We start from the raw sequence: 19720 nt of genomic DNA, 5'->3' as shown, positions 1-19720 counted from the left end.
TAAATAAGTAAAAAATTAAAAAAAATAAAAATAAAAATAAAAAAAGAAATACAGCATATATTTTCTCATCGCATATTTTAATTTAATGATACGTGTTAAATATAACACATACGTAATCTTATATACCGCATATATTGTATGTTATGTGATTTCCGTACATGCCTTATATTCCCTACTATACGTGCAGAGCCGAGACACTAGCCCGCGTGTGTCTGTGTGTAAAAGGACATGAATTGCCTAGTGGTCAGCGCCTGGGTGTCCCCATAAAGTGTAAGGGAAAACTCCGGAAGCTGCGTGCCCTCCTGTAACATGGAGAGAAGGGCTGCCCCCCCCCCCCCCCCCGGGACAGTCAGCTTGCCCAGGAAAGCTGCAGGTTTACAGGGCGCGGTCTCTGGTGTCTTGAGCTTCGGGGCGGTCCCCACCAAGGCTGGGGGCAGGCCCGTGTCCCCTCTGCCATCACTGCTGTTGCCAGTGGGCAGGCCGCCCCTCAGGAAGGGTAACCGGGGACGGCCAGCTTCCTTCACATCAGTGGTTTCTCAAGAAGCTCCGGCTGCCGGGGGTCCAGTGACACCTGCGTCCGTCACGAGTCCCATCCGGGGGAACACGCAGCGGCCTCTGCTTCCTCGCCGCCAGGTCACGGCACCTGTCACGGCCGCTGTGGGCACCTGTGACCACCTGTTTCTGAGTCTGTGTTCACATGAGCTACTCTGAAGACCGATCCGTTTGAATTTGCTTATTCCACATGAAAATAGTCGTGTCCCAGGTAGAGTCAGGGTCAACCTAACTCCGGGATTCTTCAATGTAGGGTTAACTGACCCCGATCAGGTGCTGAGTGAGGAGGGGTCGCTGGTTGTGCGCATTTCCTCAGGGGTCCCTGGACCTCGGTGTGTTCGCGCGGCGCCTCTTCTATCCTGGTTTTACGTGGACGTCAAGCAGCGCCCCTGGCACGGCATCCGGGGCGATTATCGATCACGGTTTAGGCGACGCGGTTTGGTGTGGGAGCAGGAAAGTGGGAGCGCCTTTTTACAGGTGAGACCCACGCAGACTTTTTGCTTCCTTGACCCAGTTTTCGTGTGTATGACCTGGACCAGAGGACTTTGATAAAATATCACAGAAGAAACAGAATTCCAACATTGTTCAACCAAAATTCTACTCTTGCAGGTAAGGAAACAGGCTCACAAGGAAAAGTGACCTCTCAGGGAAAGAGTCGTATAGAACACCTTGATCCGAAGCAAGACATTCAGCCTCCCAAACGCCATCGAAGCAGCCTCTAAAAATCTCATAACTGTGAGGATGTGAAATCACATACGTGAAAGCATTTCTTGACTTCTCGACTGCTCCTCGCAGACGAGGCGCTTTGTTATCCCGCTCTTCCCACTCTGGCAGGGGCGGCAGGCGTTGTACTCCTGGGAGCCACTCTTTTTCCGATCTTGCTGTGATAAAGAACATCATTTTTTTGGCTTTCAGCCTGACATAAAGGAAAAGACCAGTCCCAGCAGGCGGCTGTCCTGTCCCTGATGCCTGTCCCCGCGTTGTCAGCGCAGGGACCAACCCCCCGAGCCAGGACCCGAGCCAGGAAGGCAATATCAGCCGCTGGGTGCTGGGGGCAGGAGAAGCGGCCCTGTGAGGTGCACATTCCCAGCGGCCCGGTTTCTCCCTCTGCTACGTGGCTCACATTTCCAATTTTGCCCACTTATGTTAATTCTGCTTTACTGACTCTGGCAGAGTGTCGGTATTGAGCTCGGAAATAGAACAGTAAAGATTGTTAAATGAAGCAAATGTTTTTGTATTTTCTAGGCATGCCTGGGGTGTGGAGATGTTATGATTCCAACTGGATTGTCTGCTGAGATAACGGACGTCGTATTCCAAGTCGCAAATTCCCGGTTGAGGAACCCTGTGACATCTCAGAGTCCTGTGGAGGCCGGGAGCATGGAGGAGGTGACCGCCGCCAGCACCAGGTCACACAAGCTGCCAGAGACCACACACGGCCCCGGACGATCCTGCCTTGAGCTCTGATTCCGAAACACCGGTGTGATGGACACAGTTCCCGGCATTGGTGTTTGCGAGTTTATCTCGCTTACTTCCCCCCGTCTCAGCAGATTCGCCGCCATGGGCCAGGCATGGGTCTGGTGAGGACGGCCGGGCCTAGTCGCATGCGTCTTTCCTGGAAAGTCGTCTAGCAGAACGTGATACGCAGAACAGCCAACGATGGTGCAGAGCAAATGTCCAAAAGGACCCTCACACCGGGTGATTTAACCATATGTTTTGTTTTGAATGCCGGTTGCAGGAATTCCATTATTGATCCTGTTAGTATTGATCATGGATTACTCCCGACAATCCTATTAAATACAAGGATTTACTAAAAAGTTAATGAACTAACAGAAGCTAGTATCTATTACGTATAAAGATACTCTGCAAATTATTAAGGAAACAACATACTGGAAAGATGCAGAGTACGATGCGGTGATTCTCAGGGGGAGAGTTGAGTCTCGAAGATAATGGTCAGCAAGTGGCGGTGGGTCGCGAGCCTCGGATGCTCATTAACGGCTGGGTCAGAGGAAGAACGGTCCACGGCCGCCAAGGGGGACGGGTGCTGACTGTGAGCTCTGGCTATGCGAGCCCGGGACTTGCATCCGTGATGACCTCTGTGGGCCATTCTGACGTATGGGCAGGACTGGGACTGGCGACCGTCACCTCATGTAGCTGGACACGGGCAAGTTTGGAAATGTCAATAAAACGGATTACTTTATGAAAAAATACAGTTGGCCAAAACTCATTTAAGTTAAAAAGAAATGTGACTCTCTAGTCAATACGGAAACGTTTAAAATAATGAACATTCCCCGTCGTGGTTCTGGAATCGGAAGGTTAGGCCCACGAGTTCTCTCTGGCAGCTTGTGTGAATTGGCGTTGAGTCTGTCCCAGAGTCTGTTCTGGGCTGGAGAACTACCCAGTTCATCCTAAGAACTGACCAAAGCTTGTCGAGCGCCCTGCACAGAAGGACAGCGCGGGCCCGTCCCACCTGCAGCACCCGCGGGAACCCCGAGCAGCGAGACGTCTCCCATGTCTAAGACGCACTTGCTCAGATGAGGAGGCTTGATATTCGGAGGCTGAGTATCGTGCTTTATTATGTCGTTCAGGCGAGTGGGGAGATGTATTTGATTGAGTCCAAAAAAGAAATAAAAATAAAGTCTTGCACCCATTCCGGATAAAAAGGTATCTAAACCAACCGTAGAAATCATATTAATGGGTAATCCCGTTAATAAATATAAGCAGGACAATAATTCCAACAACCTCAGTTACCTTTAAAACATGATTCTGGGAGTTCTCATCAATCTAATTAAGATGAAAATAGACTTTTTAAAAAAATACAACTCTTTCAAAACTATATGCAATAGACATTCAATAAATACGCGAAGTAAGTGAGCAATTGAATAGATGAAAGCATGCGTCGTTTTAAATGAGATTGCTCTGCGTCCAGCAGGTGATCCAGCCGCACTTTGTGCCCGGAGCTTGGGAACCCGGGCAGCCGCGGTGGGCCACACAGTGGTGGCCCCTCTTGAGACGGTGGCCCTGCTGGGACCCTCGTCTGCCCCCGCCCCCAGTGAGGCACCCGGAGTCCCCGCAGTTGGAGAACCCCGGGGGCCTGGGGACCAGATCCCGCCAGGCCGCAACCACAGAGCTGCGACCGGGCACAGCAGCTCGTGACCACCCCACTCACCTCCGGGACCGCGAGGGCCCGACCCGGAGGCTGCAGCGGGGACGGGGACGAGGGAACGGGAAGGGGCCTCACCATGGCCACGCTTCAGAGCAGGTCACGTTCCTCTGTTGGGCAGCGTGGCGCCCACAGCACCACCGTGCTTCCCCGAGAGGTGCGTCGCTGCACCGAGGCAGCAGGAGTCAGAATAGATGCTTGAAGGGCTCTTGAAGCCGCAGGGCAATGATGGGGGCGACGTTCAAGTGAACCAACCCTGAGATGGAAAGACGCAAATACACTCTTAAATTACATTAAAATGGGGCAGCCCGGGTGGCTCAGCGGTTTAGCACTGCCTTCAGCCCAGGGCGTGATCCTGGGGTCCCGGGATTGAGTCCCGTCCCACATCGGGCTTCCTGCAGGGAGCCTGCTTCTCCCTCTGCCTGTGTCTCTGCCTCTCTCTCTCTCTCTCTCTCTCTCTCTGTTTCTCATGAACAAATAAATTAAAAAGAAACTTTAAAAAATTACATTAAAATGTAATTTACATGCAAATTTTCAAAAAATTCAAATCTCCCAAGGTGACAAAAACCGTGTAATTTCAAAGCTGTTGGAATTTGCATGTTGTGAACAATTTCATGTATCAGAAAATATATATCCTGTGGTCCACATCTTAATTACTGCAAAACAGAGGACGGGGAGAGCGTCTAATACTTCATAGCGTGGCGTTCCCGGCAAGACCTTCAGGGTGATGTGAAACATGAAGTTATATATGAAGGGTGTCTTTTAGTGAAATATTTACCAATTATTTTATGCCTTAAATAAAGTAAAAGATATTAAGACTGTAATAATTATTAATGCTTCAGTTTGTAGCTAACTTGAAAATTCCGTGAACTATGCCACACTGTGTATCTTCATCTATCATGCATGTTCCCTGTGTGTGCTTTTCCTACATATGGTCATATCTCCATCATATTTTGACGCAGCCACAATCCAACCTCTCCATTCCCCTTAGCAATGAACTTCCCTAAAAAGTGCTTACCTCCCACTTATGCTTTTAAAACACTCTTATGAACAATTTACGACTTGCAGAGTTGGCATGAAGTAACACCCAGTTCCTCTCCACCAGTGGCACCGTGTTCGCTTGACAAAAAGCAGATGGTTTTCAACATACCTCTATTAAAAAAAAAATCTCCATTATAGTCAGGAAATAAATAATAATAATAATAATAATAATAATAACCAGAAAAGAAATGAAAGCAGTGAAAAGTTCCTTTCTCTGAATGTCGTATGTTTAACTAAGACACTACAATCATTTTTAATTAAGAAATAATATGGGGCATCTCAGGGAGGAGGTAATACGGGAACTGTTTCGCTCTGAGGTCACGCTGGCCGCCGCCGGGGTGAGCCGCTGGCCTGCAGGTTCTGCTTTGGAAGGCGGACGCCGCGGACACTCGGTCACGGCTGCCCGTGGTCACAGCGTGTGGCCGTGTAGCCGACAGCTGCCAGTCTTTCCACGGAGATGGAAAAGTACATTTCAGACATTTTCATCTGGAATTTTTTGTGTGAAGCAACAGATACATGTTCCCATAGGAAACCTCTCAGGCCTTAAGATAATTTTGGTCACTGGGACGCCTGGGGGCTCAGCATTTGAGCGTCTGCCGTGGGCTCAGGGCAGGACCCCGGGGTCCCGGGATCGAGTCCCGCATCGGACTCCCTGCATGGAGCCTGCTTCTCCCTCTGCCTGTGTCTCTGCCTCTCTCTGTGTGTTTCTCATGGATAAATAAGTAAAATCTTTTTAAAAAGGATAGTTTTGGTCACAATTTATAAGCATCCCGTTCCACAGCAAATCCCAGAAACAGCAATGCCGTCCGTGTCTGCGATTCTTCACGGTCAAGTCAAGATGCTCTCCAGCGTCCCCCGCTTCCATATGCTCCTGCGAGGACACCTTCAACAGAGAACGTTGGAATTTCCTGACACGTCCAGTAAAGCTGCCTGTTTCTCGCCTCCTCCTAAATCGAGACCATGTCTGGGTGACGCTGCCTGAGCCAGTGCTTGGAGGGGCACCCACCCCGGGGGTCTGCGGGGGCCCTGACCCCGGCATCTTCCCCTGGGCTCTCGCCGCCTGTCCCCTTGCTCAGAGCTGGACTCAGCCTTTCCCTCTGCCCGCCGTCCGCCGTCACGTCCTGTCACAGATGCGCCCCTAAAATGCAGTCACCTCGTAACTCCGGAGACATGGTGGCAGGAGTCCCCGGAGCCCCGGGTGCCGAGATCCATGAAACATTAGTACCAGGCACAGCTTATTAGCACCTGAGTCGTGTCGAATTGCAGGCCATAGAAAAGCAGTCGCTTATGGTGACTCGTATCATTGTTTTGCTTTTTTTAAGACTTTCTTTTTAAGTAATGTCTACACCATCGTGGGTCTGGAACTCACAGCCTGGAGATCGAGAGCCACATGTTCCACCCGCTGAGCCGGCCAGCTACCCCTTACTATAGTTTTTAAACTCTGGACAGACCGCCCCGTGGCCCTGCACGCTCCAGCTTTGTACCCACCACAGGGATCCGATAGCTCAGGAGAGACGACCGTGAGCCCCACTGTCGGCCCTCAGCGGGCTCAGACCCCCGTAGCACCGGGACTGATCACGCCGCCTCTGGGAGTCTCATACCTTGGTTCAGTGCTCCTCGTGCGATGCTCCCATGCTAACGTGGTTGTAGGGGGTTCGTTCCGTCATGTGTGCCCGCACAGTCAGCGGCGGGCAGAGTGCTTGCACCCCTGAACTTGCAGTCTCCTAGGACGACAGACCGTCAATGATCAAACACAACATGTCCAGGTCCCACTATACAAAATAATATTTATACTGATAATTAAAACCATATTTATCATCAGCCCATTCAGGATGCTGCCACTAAATGCAGGTACGTAGTCTACTTGCAAGGAATGTAATTCCTACGGTATCTCAATTTTCAAATAAGATGCAGTAACATCGCCTCCCATGGGAAGAAGTAGCAGCTCCCAGACTCAGAGGTGGCAAAAAAAAAAAAAAAAAAAGGTTTTTTTTGTTTTGTTTTCTTTTTTTTAAAGATGCCATATAATTGGAATAGCACTACATTGAAACTAAGATGTGGAGAAATGCTAGCTAGAGAATGAACACAAATCATATCAGTACAAATCAGTAAAACCTGACAAAAGAGGAAGATATGCGTTGCTTAGGAGAAAAGTGCAGGAGGGGAACCACCTGGGTGTGGAAGCTGGCGAGGGGACTCAGGGCAAGGCACAGGGTATTTGCCTAAAGGGTTTTTACATCTTTTGTTTTCCCATCTAGGGAGTGGAGAAAGCCCTTTATTGTGGAAGAAGACGTAACCCATGAAGATGGGAATCACACAGTTTAATGTCGAGTGGACGTCGCTTGGATATCCAGTCTCCTTCCATGAAGAATTTATGCCAAAAAACCTGTTGAACCAGGAGGTCCAGGATCACGAACACCGATTTGCAAATCCCCTGATATTTTCTCCAAGTAGGCAGCCTACATTTTAAGGGGCTAACATTTTCTCACTTCTTCATTTTATAAGGATAGAATATGTGTGTGTGTGTGTGTGTGTGTGAGAGAGAGAGAGAGAGAGAGAGAGAGAGAGAGACGGGGGTGGGGAGGAGGGGAGAGAACAGAAAGTCCCTTTGTTTAAGAGGAAAAAGCTTGAAACAAATAGTTTTATTAGGAACAGAATTCGAAATTATGATAATTTGATATCTTGAAATCATGAGGAATCCAATTAAGATAATTTCGTTTCTTTAAGAAAGAACACTACCTAACTGGAAATCAGATATTATGACTTTCTGCAATGATCTAATGCGATGTAGTTTTCCACTCTCCTGTAACGGTCACTGACATTTCCAGTGTTTCTCTCTTACAAATAATGTGGCCATAAAGATGGTTGTAGGTCTCCTTGGGACACGGTGATGGATCCCCAGGGTGCAGAGGCAGGAGGAGAATCACTACACGTACAAATCTCCCCCTGAACTCAGTTTTTAAGGGGCCACTGCAGGCAGATGAGCCACTGGCACGTCGCACATCCAGGCTTGGGGTCTCATGTGACCTCAGATGTGGTATTTTGGGCCCTGCATATTGTTAACCACCTGATGAGTGTCTGATGGCATCTCACTGGACTTTCATTTGTACCACCCGGATTACTGGCATGGTTTCCTGTATTTTTCAATATACTTATGATGATCATTGAGGATTTCTCTTCTGTGAACAGACTTCTTGTGTGTTTTGCCCATTATATTGGGTTTGCAGCATTTTTGTATAATTTTATCAACATTACCCATTCTGTAGAAGCTAATTCTTTTTTTTTTTCTTTTTTTCAGAAGTGTGTTACAGGCGTTTATTCAGTCCCCACAACAAGCCTCTGAGGCAGGGGTCATTAGGGGATGATTACCCTTTATAAAGGTTCTGTAACAAGTAGCCTATTGGAGCAGAGCAGAGAAATAGTAACAGGAATCCCATATTTCAAAAAAAAAAAAAAAAAGGAATCCCATATTTCAAACATATTTCAAACCAGGTGGGAATTCTGAATCTGTCTTGCCTTTGTTTTGATTAAGTTCTCTGAGCCTTATCTTCATTGAAGATCTCTACTATAATTCTATCAAGATCTCTACTATAATTCTTCTATCAAGAATAAATACTGTATCAAAATAAAATCTCTTGCTTTGCCAAAAGGCAAAATGAGTCCCAGCAAGTACCACTTATAAATAGGGATCCCAGGGGAGGAAGGATATCAAGGGCCAGGGGATGCAGGTGGGGAGACACTGGGGCTGACGCAGCCCCGGGCTCTGCTGGCATTCTGGGGCTTTTTGGGTCTGAATGTGGTAAAAGGTAGCTCAGGAAATGGAGAGCTGGTATTCTTTGAAGGCTTGGCCAAGCCCAAGAAGGCTAAGCGTTGGGCAGGAGGAGTAGAAAAGTAGGCCTTCTGCTCTTCCGAGTAGCGCTCCTGTGGTGTCACGGCTTCCCGGTATGTCCAATCACGTCAATGGAAAGTAAAGCCTTCAAGCAGGGTGATTCAATCAGCTCTTAGGTACACAGTCCAGGGGCTTCGTGGGTGGCAGATCTGGCACCTCTATTCCCGGCACCAGCACCACTCCTCTGGTGGCACACCAGCCCCCATATCTGGGGTGTATGCACACTCCTGGGTCCCCCAGGGGTCAGCATCCACATCCTCTCGTTGGTAGTAGTAAGCAGCTCCTGCCACATGGGCTGCAGTCTGGGCCAGAATCTTGGGGCGCCGATTAGGGTGTACCCCGTAGTCAGCGGTGACTTCTATTTCAACTCCGGGAGGTTCTCTCTAGCGTGGCCCAGGTGGTAGGCCACGCACTGGTCCACGGGTCAGTCAGTTGTCAGAGGTAGCAGCTCTGAAGGAAGGGTGTGAAGGCTCGGTCAAACGTGGCAGGTGTGCCCAGTACCAGAAAGGCCAGGGTAGGTCCTGGCAGGGGTAGGTGGAAGGCTGGAGGCAAGAGTGCATTATACCATGCCACCCGAAAGGGGTAAACCTCGAAGCCAAAAGGGCACAACGTGTCCTCGATCTTCTGCTTCAGTTCTGCAACTTGTGGCTCCATAGCACACGCTTGCTAATTCTTTTTAGACCACATGAGCTCCTTACAACTTTCTAATATATATGTATATATACACATTTTTTGGAAAAGTCATCATGCCATTTTTTTTCCAAAATTGCCTGTTTACATAAATTTTGAAATAACATTTTCAAAATCCATCCAACAAGAACCTGTTGAGATTTTCACTAGAACTACAGAGAATTTAGAGTCATCAGGGAGTGGGTGACATCTTTCTGATAATGAGTGTGCCTGTCCATGAATATGGTATGTAGGTTCATTGATTATTCTTTAATTTTGTTTAATAAAAAGTGATAGTTTTCCTCATTATATTCTCTTGGTTTTGCTAAATAAGCAATTATCTTCAAATCAAAATAGGGCCTTTTTTTTTTTTTTTGTTTAGTCTTTATGGCTTTTTGTTATCTTTTAGTTTACAGAATGGATTATCACTCAAAGTGTGATGTTGAGTAGAAGTGCTACTAGTGGCCATCTCTGGCTGTCTTCAAACCAAGTATGATGCTTACTCCATTTTCTGGTAAATAGCCTTCACGACTTTTATAAAATGTTTAGTTCTTTTGGTTTCCTAAGAGTTATTTTTTTAAAAAATCATAAATGGGTGTTTAATTTGCTCAAATGCTGTTTTTTTTCTATATCTAGTAGGAAGCCCATGTGGTTTTTCTGATTAGCTTGAGAGCAGTTTCTCATCACATTAATATATTTGTAATATTAAAACCATCTAGTCCTTTCTGGGATCATCCTAAATTTGTCTTGATACGTTGTTTTTGCTTTGTTGTGTACGAAGTGTCTATGGTTTGCTACAGATGACTTGAGCAACAAAATTAACAATCTTAACTCAACAGATATAAAAATCCACATCCAACTTGAGTATATTTTCCTCAAGCACATGAGGAACATTTAAGAACTGACCACGTACCAGCTGTAAACAAGCTGAGGTCATTACAATAATTCAGTGTAAGAAATAGAACTTTCCTGACCATGGCACCGTTGTTAGAAATAAAAAGTTGAATGTCATTTTAACATACAATGGCATACATTTATAAAGTAAATTAAATACATATATCACTCACAGATGAAAGAAATACCAAAGAAAGTTAGGAAATATGTGCAGATGATTAACAAAAATACTATATATTAAACTTTTGGAGACAGGGAAACCAGTGTACAGAGGACAATTTATGGCCACTGGTGCTCACAGCACAGATACTTTTTTTAAAGGCTGAAAAATAATGGTTTAAGAATATAACTAAATGCGTATGCCGTTAAACTAATTAAAGAACTGGTTTAAAACCTCCTTACAAAAATACTAACAGGCTCAAAGGTTTTATATGAATCACATCAATGCATCGAAGTAGGGATAATCCTAAACTTTTACAAACCATTTAGAGAATAAATATGAGGGAATATTTTTTAAATGCCTTAAAAAAATTTTTTTGGGGGATCCCTGGGTGGCGCAGCGGTTTAGCGCCTGCCTTTGGCCCAGGGCGTGATCCTGGAGACCCGGGATCGAATCCCACGTCGGGCTCCCGGTGCATGGAGCCTGCTTCTCCCTCTGCCTATGTCTCTGCCTCTCTCTCTCTCTCTCTCTCTGTGACTATCATAAATAAATAAATAAATTAATTAAAAAAAATTTTTTTTTGATGAGTCTCTTATAGGTGAATTTGACTATCTGTATCCTTTTTGTTTTTTTGGGGGGGGGTTGTTTTATTTTGTTTTTTGTATATTTTTTATCTCTATCTTTTTTGTATTCAGCTGAACAACCATTTGAATCTGACCTTGCACGTTTCACCTGTGTGCACGTATTTTGATGAGAGATGTATTTGCACGTACAACCACCTTGTCTCATGGTTATATGACCCAGGTATTGATAGTTTTCTATTTCCTACTCTCCTAACTGCTTTTGAATTGATTGATTCATTTCATATTTTTCGCTCTTTGTAATTACAAAGCTATTTATTGATTTCCTATTCTCTTTTTAGTGACCATTTTTGAAATGTTGACATGTATCCAAACATTATCCAAAGGTAATAAGTCCCAAAGTGCTGTTTTGATGGGAAATTGGTAGGTCCATTTTAGTAAGTCATACTTGTCTAAGAAATATTAATTTATTGCAACACTTTAATAGTATTATTTTATTATATTTTGTTTAATCTGCAGTTTATATAATTAGATGTCCTTTTTATTCTTGATATTGGCAACTCTGAATTGGCCTCTGTAGGCTCTGTAGAGACTTGTCAATATTAATAGTATTTTTATAGATCTATTCTTTGGCTTTAGGCTTTCCATTGCATGAGGTTTCTATTTCACTAATTACCCCTCTTATCTGGTTGATATTTTTCTAACTTCTTAAGAGGATGACTTAATGTTCAGCCTTCCTCCTTTTCTTTTTTTTCCCTCCTTTTCTAATATATCCTGTGACTCTGCAGCTGACCCCCATGTGCTCCTACGTGGCTCCCACGTTTGGCAGGTGGTGCTACGAGCGCTGTGCGCCGGCGGCTCCGGGTCTGGCGCTGCCCCACAGTCTGTTCTGGATGCAGTGACCCTTGGCAACAGAGGCTGCCTTGTGAGGTCCCTGCTCCCCGTGGGCCCCCTCCAATGCACCCCAATCCACTTTCTGGGGGCCCCGGACCACCCTTCGCCCTCCTCTCCAACTTCATCGAAAGCCGCGCAGCCTGGTGACTACGGTTCTGCACCGGGTCGCCTGCGGGGCACACCTTCCTCTTGGCCCTCCCACTCCGGGCTTCCTCATCGTCCCTGCTCCCACCCTGTCTCGGGAGCCTCTGCATCGAGGCCAGGCTGTTTTCCACGCTGTTGTCAGCATCGGAAGTGTCCGGCTTTGTTGTCTGTTTCTTCCTTTAGGTCCTTCATTGAGCAGGTCTGCTCAGGGGGCAGGAAACCTATTTTCTCACCCATCTCTCTGTCAAGTGCTTGCTGCTTGAGAGGTGTCCAGCCGGTGTTTGCTGACTGACTAAACGCATGAATGCAAAGGTGAGCACAGTGTGGGTGCAGACAAGGTCCCTGAGCCATTTGTGAGGGGCGGGAGCTGAGGGTCCTCGGCCCACATCCTGGTGCAGCCCCCACGCCCTTCACAGCTCACGTTTCCCACCTGCCAATGTGACCTTTAAAAGGGTGTTTGCCAATCACTCCAGACAGAGAAGAACACCACCCGGGGCCGTCACCAGGACTGGAGGTGTGCTCACTGGGCTCCCGGGTCTTCAGGGATTTGGGGGGCCTGTCTCTGAGCCTCAGGAGCTTCCAGACTCGTGTGCCCCCAGGAAGCCACACGCAGTGTTGTGGGGACGTCAGATGTGGGAAAGGCCTGCAGGGCCTGGGGCCTCGGGTGGGACGTAAGGCTGCGTCTCCAGGGACCACTTGGGTGGGTACACGGAGCCGTATCTACGCAGTCACTCATGTGTGTATTTCTGTATTTCTTCATTATCTGCTTTAAAGGCCAAAAAGTATGAACGTGAAGGTTTCCTGGCCGAGAGGTCCCACCAGCCTCCCTTACCACCAGGTCCTCGCGTGGCTGACCATGGCTGACCGTGTCAGTGGGTAAAACTCCTCGGGGAGAGAGGAGGGAGCGAGCTGAGGGCGGGCGACGGGAGGACGGAGGACAGGACGGGAGGGAGTCCGGGCAGGGAGCAGAGCCCAGGCCTTGGCCCGTCGGCCGTCCTTCCGTCCGCTCCCTCCGTGCTGACCCTGGGGCCAGCTGTAGGACCTCAGTGTTCCTGCTCGCATTGTCTCCCGCATCATAGTTCACACTGACAGCCTCAAAATATCTTAATTCTGTTCACTTATTTTGATTCTTTTCTGCTGAGTGTGGTTCAGCTCAAGATCGTATTTCCCCCCACTTCCCAGTTTGGAGCCTTTCCGTTTGTTTCCAGCAGCATCTTTAGAACCTACTGGATTAGATGCCAAGCTCTTGCCTCTGTCTCGCTCAGGCTTGCGGGAAGGAAGAGCGAGGCGAGGGCTCCGTCCCGGCTTAATTAACGGTGACGACAGCCTGTGGCCGAGGGCCCGTGTTCGGGCTGCGAGCCGCGCTCCTCCTCGTGTTTTCACTTTCCGCCACCTCCCGGGAAGGTCCTACCCTGGTGGAATACAGGAGGTGGGACGATAAATAAGGTTTCATTACAACGAGAGCGAAGCACACATTATACGCCCCATTCTTTATAACAATTGCCGGGGACTGAGATTGCCTGTTTAAATGTAAAGTACAGCAAAACGCTAAAATTCAGGTGATTATGTCTGTTTCGCTAAGACTTTAAATCCGCTGTCTTTTAAAACATCACTTTGCATTCATATATTATTTTCCAATGACTACAATTCCTTTTATACTACGACTTTATTTTATGAACAAAAGGAGCTTTAAGATCCCATTCTTAGATGGTGTGTTTCTCTTACTATTTAAAGCGAGAATTCCAGCTGTAGGGGAGTAGCTTGAGGAGCTTGGAGAGCACACCTGGTCCCAGCACCTGTGTGGCCTGGGTCACTCCTCCGCGCCGTCTGTCCAGCACGGTGTGCACGGTGTCGTACGCGCACGTGGATCCAGCAGCAGAACCGAAGAAACATCGCACTTTCTTTAGCAGCCGGCACCACTTTTCAAACCTTCCAACCTCGTGGGTCATGTTTCAGTCACCGTCACAGCCAGGGTCTCACTGGTTCACAGACTGTCTTCCCAGGACGGAGAGTCTGAGGGACCCAGAAGCAGGTCAAAGGCAAGGTCATCCCAGCGCTGGCGTTCCCGGGGAGCGCTGCGAGACGGAGCTGCCCCTGGACCACGGGGCTTGGGGTGTCACCCACCCCAGGGAATGGCCATTCCCACTGAGTGAGGACAGGAGACACTGGGGGACTTGGGGAAGCGAGGGCGGCGACACAGCAGAGAGGCTGGAGCCCCAACACGGATGCGGGTCAGTGGCTCCAGTGACCCGGGAGGCCCAGCCGGGTCTGAACCTGTGCTTTCCCAGGCTCCCGGGTGACGCAGGTGCAGCCGCTGGGACCCCAAGGATGAGGCCTCCAGACCCAGGTCCCCACCCTCACGCTGGCCGATGGCAACCGTGGCCCCTCGGGAACCACGGCCACTCACGTGTCACGGGGTCACAGGGTCACAGTCACGGGGGTCACAGAGCCAGCGGGGTCACGGAGCCAGCGGAGTCATGGGGTCACGGAGTCACAGGGGTCATGGAGCCAGCAGGGTCACAGAGTCACGGGGGTCACAGTCATGAGGTCACAGAGCCAGCGGGGTCACAGAGTCATGGAAGGGCGTGGCCAGGGCCTAGGATGGGGTGAGGAGAGGGTTCCCCCAACAAACAGACGCTCAGGTCAGGCCTAGTATCCAGAGGACACTCAGGGAGGAGTCCGGCATGGCTCCGGCGTGCGCCACCAGGACACGGCACGAGGTTTGCCCTGTGCGACCAGACCGTGGCAGGACAGCCCCCGGCTCCCCGCCTTCCACGGAGGGGTCACGGCCAGGCCCTGCCAGGCTACCTGCTTCCCCGGGGCCCTGCCCAGGCTGGAGCCCCACTGCTCGGGCCCCTCTTCCCCGAGGGTGGTGGGTGCTCGTGCCCCCCCGACCCCCCAGCTGGAGCATCCCGCCCACCCTGGGCCCCCCCAGCTCAGGGCGCAGACACAGTCCAGGGAGGCCTCGGAGGTCACCAGACGGGGACGATATGCTGGACGAACCACATCCCCAATATCAAATACAGGAATTTTAGGGGAACCTTGGACTCCTAGAGAAGAGGTACGTTTGAGATGAGTAGAAGGAAAGGCTGTTCCACACGGCGGACGGCAAGTCTGCAGAAGGCGCCCGTAGGAGCCATTCGAAATGGGACCTGCTCTCCCGAGGGGCCTGTGCTCCCCCGGGCCAGACTCTGGCCTGGAACAGCTGCTGAGACCAGGGCTGGTGTAGACGGCGAGCGGGCTCGTCAGGCCCCTCAGGCCCCGGGAGCCCCGCTGACTGCCGCCCGGACGCATCCCCAGGGCCTCAGACTCCTGTGAGGAATTTGTTAAAAGGAGAAGCTCTGGTGCCACCTGCTGCTTTCAGCCTGCAGCTGGCTCCTCGCGGGCCCCTACAGGGACAGCCTGGAAGCCAGGCTCCACCCAGAGACCAGAGGGAGGAAGCTCAGGCCCCCACGAGACGGCCCCCCTGGAGCCCAGGGGACGAGCACAGAGGTATCGCAGCGCCAAATGGCGAATCCAGCCCCGACTCCAACAGGGACAGACGCTACTCAAAGTGTTCTGGCGGCAGGTGGGGGGGGCGGACCTGCGGGGGGTGACCTGGGGGTAGGGGGCCGAGATGGGGGGAGAGGAGCTGACCTGGGGGGTGCTGAGCTGGGGGGAGAGGGCCGAGCTGGGGGCAGGGGGCCGAGCTGGGGGCAGGGGGCCGAGCTGCGGGGGGGCTGACCTGGGGGGGGCGGAGTTGGGGGTGGAGCTGGGGGCAGGGAGGCCGAGCTGGGGGGGTGAACTGGGGGGAGGGGCTGACCTGCGGGGAGGGGGGCCGAGGTCAGAGGGGTGGGGGGGTGCCGAGCTAGGGGGGTGGGGACCCGAGCACGAGGAGTAAAGGGTGTAAATGGGAGGAAGCAGGTGTGGACGGTGGACAAGCCCGACGGGCGGGCAGGAACCCGGCTCTGAGGAAATGCCTGCCTGCAGCCAGGCGTCCTGAGTGGGGCGGCCCGGTGGATCCCCAGAGGGACCCCTGAGCTGCTGTAAACATCATGTCTTGTTACAGGTGGAACCGGCCCCATCGTTCCCCGGGACTCACCCTTAATTCATCACAAAAGGAGTGACTTCAGGATGGGGTATCAGTGCTCCCCGCAGAGCTCCCGGGGCCTCCTCGCATCACCCCACATCTGCCTGGCCCGGAGGGTGGGGCATCCTGAAGAAGGTTCCAGAAGCAAGGCCAGCTACCCCCCTGCCCCGCGGCTGCACTGTCTGAGCCCGCCTGAACCGCCGAGGTCACTGCTGCAGGAGCCCGTGTCCTGGACTCGACGGGCCACCCTGCCCCTCACCGCCCCCCCCAGGGTTGGCCGGGAACCAGGAGCTGCTTCCCCAGGCACAGGGGGAGCCTCTGCAGGAGGCTGAGCACCCCCCTGCCCCCATCCCCCGGGCGCACAAAGCCACGTGGCATTTTCACATTATGCCTTTATTTCTGCAGCCGGCGGGGGTGGGGGGGCACCCCGGGGACCCAGACCCAGCTCAGAGCAACCAACAGCGGGGCGGCTGCCTCAAACCCGCGAGCAGACGCAGACTCCCACGCGGGAAAGTCATCTGTTTTACCCAAATAGACGGACCCACGTCCACCGAACCCGACCTGCGAACCACTGAGAGGACGAGCACCTGGTTCAGGTGTCGGATCCGGGCAGTGAGGTCAGAGGTCACCACGCGGTTGCAATCACATCTGAAGACACGTGTCGTGGGGACCCCTTGGCAGAGGCCGGCCCGGGCCTGGGGTCACCCCGCGATCGGAGGTTGTGGCCCAGATGCACCCGGGGCCCCGCGGGGCTCACGTGAAGCCGTGGTGGCGTCTGCTCCGGGGAGAGCCCCCGCTGCCAGGTGGGGGACCCCGCCCCACCACCACGCGCCAGCCCCTCGCCACCCCTCGGCTCGGCCTCTGCTGACGGGCAGGAAACCCCGAGGTGAGGGCGGTATGCGTAGGGCGGTGTGCGCAGGGCCAGAGGTTGACCCGGGCCCGGCCGGCTGCTGGGGTTGCACACGAGCCAACCGCAGGCCGGTCAGGACCCTCCGACTGCTGGGCGTCCGCACCGTCCAGGACCTGGCTGTGGGCGTTGTCTGGGGGTGCCCCTGGCCCCCGCCCCCCACAGACCCCCTCGGTGGCCTGCGGCCCTCACTCCAGTCCTGGGTGGCCAGCTGACTTCCCAGGGTTGTTAGCCCAGCCGCACACTAGTGGGGGTCACTGCGAGCCCCAGGATGTCACCACGAGCCCCAGGGTGACCCCCGCCCGGTAAACCTGCCCCCCCCCAGGTGCCACTTCCCCTGCGGTGTGGGAAGAGCTCCGTGCGGAACCCACCATTGCGTGGCCGTGTCACCGGGCCTGAGCCCCGGAAGCTGCCCTTTTGCCTTTTTCTGGATTAAAGTGAGTCCACACCCGCGGCCCCCGTCAGCTGGTGCTGGACACCGGGAAGCAGGGCGAGCTCCCGGGGTGGTCACTGGGGGCGGGGGTGGACGGCGCTGTGCCCCCGGGGCAGGGCCGCCCTGTCAGGTCCCAGCTCCTCCTGTCGCCTCCCCTCATCCGCCCGGAGGGGCTTTATTTTCTTGGGACTGTTGGACGAACGTGCGTCTCAACCTGTCACCTCCCAACCTGCTCTTGGAGCAGGAGGAGGGGATGCGCATGGATACCCCGCACGAGGCGTGACTGGTTCAGCGGGTTGAGCAGGTTTCAGGTCGGGCTCCTCTCCCCACTCCTCTCCCCGCCCAACATCTTTCCCGTAAATTCCTCATAAACTGGTTCTTTCCTCCCCGGAAATGCCGCCTCCTCCCTGCGTCCAGCAGACCGGCCGCTGGGGGCGGAGGGAAGGGGGGGACTGGCCCCAGGTCGCAACCCACGTCGCGATCGAGAGCAACGGGCTGCGGAGGGAAGGCGGCCGGGATGCGCCTGCCCAGGGTGCGAGGGAGGGCAACACTCCGAGGCGCGGTGCGTCCCAATGGGACGTGCATTTTATCCATAAACCTCAAAGACATGAAGACAGTTATGCTCACGGGTCAGGTTCGAGCTGCAGCCTCTTAAGTGCAGGAGACACAACTTTTGTCCCGGGCGATCTCCCGGGCCTCACGGGTCGTGTGAAAGCAGTTGAGTCTGAGAACGGTGAGGCCGCCCGGGTTGCCCACCAGACACCAAGTAAAATGCAAAGCATAACGAGACTCAAGCCCATGGGGTGTCCCCTCGCCCCGTGCGCTGACAGATGGGACTCGGTAGCCAGAATCCGGGTTTTCTTTGCAAATACAGATTTGGTGAAAAGGACCTCGAGCAAAGGCGATGGGGGCCGAGCGGGGGGCCGGGGCACGCCAGCAAGGAGGTGGCTGCGGAAGCTCTTACCCGAAATCCCAATCCACCCGCGTCCCCGGGGATGCCCCCGGAAACCACAGGCGGTCGGGATCCTGCTGTCAAGCAGCTGCGGGTCCGCGCGGTGCACACTTCCTGGCAGCCCCTCGCCCGCATCGGTGAGGTAATATTTTCAAAATGACTCTGAAATGCATCTTTAATGAAGTAAGTACAGCGCACCTGCAGGCGAGCGAAGCTACTTGTCCCCTCAGGTGGGCTCGCGAGCTCTCAGAAGCCGCAGGCCCTTAGGGCAACCGAGGCCGGTCGCTGCGTTTCCCGAAACTCGGGCCTTGCGCCAAGCACGTCTGTCTTGATGGAAGGGGCGCTCCTTGCCGCCGCGCCTGCCGCTCCAGTCTCCCGCCCGGTGGACAGTTCAGTACCGAGTCCCAAACCTCCTCATTGCTTCTTTTTTTTTTTTTCCCTGTAGAATCATACCGAGCATGCGCAGAAGGTCGCCTGAATTCCCTGGTCAGTGCCCCGGGTGCCCCGCGTGCCCTGCGTGCCCCGGGGACGATGTGGAAGCCACGGCAAGCCTCCGACCTCAAAATAACTGGCGGTATTCTGGGCAGCGCTTTATCTTGCGTGAGACCTGGTTCCTACGCTTCGTGGAAATTATTATCCGGGTAGATGGATGATAAGGCGGCGTTTAGAGACGCCCGAAACCACGACACGTGTGGTTTTCAGCAAGGTCCGTAGGCCAGACTTCAAGTAGAACGGGGGTGCCCTACGATTCTCTCTGGTTTTTCCAGAATGCTGTGGGAGGAATTGGCCAGGGCTTTTTCCAACAGAAACTCAGGGTTGGGGTTCCCTGGGCGGCTTAGTGGTTGAGCACCTGCCTTCGGCCCAGGACGTGACCCCGGGGTCCTGGGATCGAGTCCCTCGTCGGGCTCCCTGCATGGAGCCTGCTTCTCCCTCCGCCTGTGTCTCTGCCTCTCTCTCTGGGTCTCTCATGAATAAATAAAATCTTAAAAAAAAAAAAAAAAGATGTAAAGCTCTGGGACGACAGGAAGTTTGGGAGAGAGGTGTTGGCTCAGACCGGCTTTGCCCTGACGGCCGCCTGGTGGGGGTGAGGACGCGTCCAGGGAGGGCCTGGAGCCCGGTGCCCCGGCATGACCCCAGCCCCTGTGCGGATCACACGTGGCGCCAGGGCAGGGCCTGAAGACCGAGCGGGGTCAGGCAGCTGCGCACGGATCCCAGGGACCATGATCCCGCACGTCGCACAGGACGAGGGAGCCTGGAGGCCTCCCACCGAGTGCAGGGGCCCCGGGTCGCGGCCCGGCTGACCTCCTGGGGCTCCCGCGCCGTGCGGAGCAGCTGTGCAGAGGGCACCATCCCCGCCACGAGCTCCGGGAAATCT

The 19720-nt window shown here is 52.8% G+C and overlaps 2 long non-coding RNA genes and 1 pseudogene across 10 annotated transcripts; 1 reads left to right on the top strand and 2 right to left on the bottom strand.

Annotated features, from left to right (window-relative positions):
- Positions 1–365: 365 nt before the first annotated feature.
- Positions 366–14399, bottom strand: LOC140601843 (uncharacterized). 5 transcript variants are annotated; one of them, XR_012004966.1, is made up of 9 exons: positions 14259–14399; positions 13710–13997; positions 6355–6477; positions 5510–5636; positions 4731–4864; positions 3791–3968; positions 3020–3119; positions 2440–2703; positions 366–2339 (listed from the first exon to the last, which is right to left on the bottom strand). It is a non-coding gene; the product is annotated as an uncharacterized lncRNA (long non-coding RNA). The 5 variants fall into 5 exon arrangements; XR_012004963.1 differs by adding an exon at positions 13212–13396 and having other exon boundaries at positions 13710–14385; XR_012004965.1 differs by adding an exon at positions 13212–13396 and having other exon boundaries at positions 13768–14385.
- LOC140600777 (cyanocobalamin reductase / alkylcobalamin dealkylase pseudogene) lies at positions 8432–9300 on the bottom strand (annotated as a pseudogene).
- LOC140601841 (uncharacterized) lies at positions 14370–19333 on the top strand. Of its 5 annotated transcripts, none has more exons than XR_012004961.1 (6): positions 14370–14704; positions 15011–15552; positions 16033–16939; positions 17286–18126; positions 18268–18487; positions 18791–19333. It is a non-coding gene; the product is annotated as an uncharacterized lncRNA (long non-coding RNA). The 5 variants fall into 5 exon arrangements; XR_012004960.1 differs by having other exon boundaries at positions 14371–14704; positions 15011–15298; positions 15380–15552; positions 17286–18487; XR_012004959.1 differs by having other exon boundaries at positions 14371–14704; positions 15011–15476; positions 17286–18487.
- The last annotated feature ends 387 nt before the right edge of the window (positions 19334–19720 follow it).

Source organism: Canis lupus, chromosome 12 (assembly GCF_048164855.1).
Source record: "Canis lupus baileyi chromosome 12, mCanLup2.hap1, whole genome shotgun sequence".
Classification (NCBI taxonomy): Eukaryota; Metazoa; Chordata; class Mammalia; order Carnivora; family Canidae; genus Canis; species Canis lupus.
The sequence above is the reverse complement of the archived record's forward strand: the minus strand, read 5'-3'. Positions and strand labels throughout refer to the sequence as shown.